Source organism: Melanerpes formicivorus, unplaced genomic scaffold, assembly GCF_026170545.1.
Source record: "Melanerpes formicivorus ecotype bairdi unplaced genomic scaffold, bMelFor1.0.p_v2 SCAF_240, whole genome shotgun sequence".
NCBI lineage: Eukaryota > Metazoa > Chordata > Aves > Piciformes > Picidae > Melanerpes > Melanerpes formicivorus.
The window spans coordinates 300001-302500 of record NW_027142592.1 but is presented as its reverse complement, the minus strand read 5'-3'; the positions used below and the strand labels follow the sequence as shown (position 1 = coordinate 302500).

General features: G+C 43.7%; 1 pseudogene; it reads right to left on the bottom strand.

Annotated features, from left to right (window-relative positions):
• The window catches only part of LOC137458375 (28S ribosomal RNA), an 8477-nt pseudogene that overhangs the window by 2825 nt on the left and 3152 nt on the right, over positions 1–2500 (bottom strand).

Genomic DNA, 2500 nt, shown 5'->3' with positions numbered 1-2500 from the left:
GGGTGGATCATGTTTAAAGGGGTACCGCTGATAAGCCATGGAGGACAGTCATTGATGGTGTAAGAGTCCTTAGTTGGTTGAATAAAGAAACCATGGCACTTTTCCCCCTGCGTTTTTAATCCAGTTAAGTCACAAAATGCTTCTAGAATTTCAATATTTTTCTCCATTCCTGATTGGGACTTACTCAGCAGGACCAGGTCGTCTGCAAAAGCCAGAGCTGTTAATTTGCCATTCTCGTGTTGGAACCCCTCCCCACACTCTTCTAATTTACATAACAGAGGGTCAATGCACAGGTTAAAGAGGAGTGGTGACATGGGATCGCCCTGTTTCACACCAGTTTTGATTCCTATTGACTCAGACTCTCCTTCTTTAGTTTTGATTCTGGTGTGGATGTTTTGATAAAAGTCCTTAATTAATGCTATTATGTGGTCATCCAGGCCCTTTTGCTTTAGCACCGCCAGGATGTGGGTGTGGCTCACTGAATCAAAGGCTTTGGCCAAATCGACAAAGACAACCCCCAGGGGTTTCTTTTGTTTCTTTGCATTCCTAATTAATAGCTGTAATAGTTTTAAGTTCTCAGCACAGCCAGAAGATTGAATGAAGCCTCTCTGCCTGGGGTTAATGGGACACGCCTTTGCCAACCTCGCAGTTAAGATTCTTGAATAGAGTCTCAGGATGATGGAACCAATAGTAATTGGCCGCCAGTTATTAATATCATTTTGGCATTCGGGCGCTGATGATTTAGGTATTAGGATTGTTCGGCATCCCCTTATTACATCTGGAATTTTGCCACTTAAAAGCCAGAGATTAAATAGTTCTTTGATCTCCTCACAATTTGGATCCATTTTAAGCAGGGCCTTCAGGGTGATCCCATCAGGGCCTGGTGCCGATTTTTTATTCATGTCTTTGATATTCTTAAGGATCTCTTTCTCTGTAATCAATTCCTTAAAAGCCGAATTATCCGCCCGCCCCACAGACTGGAATGCTCCAAGTCCTTGAAATAAGTTCTGAGACTCCCACCTAGATCTGAAGGTGTTACTGACCTCTTCCAGGGGGATGGCACATTGCGCAGAGTCTTTTTCATCCAGAATCATATTAGCTAACTTCCCTCGATCTAAGCGGAAGAGGCGTTGGAATCGGAGAAATTCTCCACGCTTTCTGGCTCTTTTTCTCATCCACTCCTTTTGAGGTTTCTTCTGCTGAGGTTTACGTTGGCTCTTTTTTGGCACTTTCTGTTCAATTGTTTTCTCAAACAAATACAAATATTGGTCCTGAGCTACCTCATTGAGTAATTTTAATGAGTCTGTTTTGCCTTCAATTATTTGTTTATATGTATTTTTAAGGATGGGCAGCTTCCCTGATGTCAGCTTTTCATTAATAGTCTTTTTATAGTGGGCTAGCAGCTCCCTTTCACCAGAAGATGGAATCACAGTCCTCTCCTCTTTTAACCTGCTCTTGCTCTCTTGTGTTTTCTCTCTTTCTGGCACCACAGTTTCTCTTAATAGTCTTCTCTTTTCACTGATCTGTTTTGCTGTTTTAGTTGTTAATTTTTCAGCAATCAATTTGTTAATATTTTTCCTCCCTTCAAACTCTTGATTTAGTTTCTGTAATAATTCTGTTTCCTCTTGGGACCAGATTTTCTTGTGAGCACCTCTTTTAGAGGTCTCTTTGGGGCGAGATGCTTCAATTCTTTCTGCGTTTCTCAGGGCTGGGTGAGCTAATCTCTTATGTTGTCCCAAGCCAATTTTAGTTTTAAAACACTTTTTACATTCTTCACACATAAACCCTTCTACCTGGGTAGGCTCTTGGACCCCTTTGCATTTTGGGAGATGGCATGAGATACTATGATGCTTTTCATTTGTCTTCCCACAGCGGGAACATTGGAAATTGATCTTTCTTTTCCCATGGGCTCTCTTTAGATGGTCAATCAATCTCGTCATATTGCCTGCCCGAGTGGTACAGCATGGACATGTCGGGTTGTCCTCTGGCATCTTCACCAGGGGGGTCCCAGGACAGATGTCAGCTGTATTATCCAACTCGGGCGATGCGGTTAGTATTGAGAGCTGACTCATAGAGCTCGGGGTTTCAGGACACTCCACCTCCTCGTTCCTGCTCCTCTCTGTGCTTTCATCTCGGATATCTTTCCCATGAGCTGGAGAAGTGGGTCCTACATACACCTCCGGCAATACTATCAGTTTCTCATTCCAGATAGGATCGTAGGCAGTATTGTCATTGGCTATCATTGAGTTCATGAACTCTATTCCAGCCAGACATACCCCTATCTCCTCGTCTGGTAGTCTCATATCACGTTTGGTCGCAACCTCCAGCCAATCTGCAGGACTGGTCTGGGTGCCTATGGTGACAAAAAGGCTACGTAGTTGCCGAACCATTTTGTGAAGTCAATGTGAGGGAGGAATCGGTCAGAAGCTCTTCCCTCAAAGAGCAACTGACTTTGCCCAACTAACTGCGCCGTGGGCTGAGCTAGCGTGTGGCAATTAAA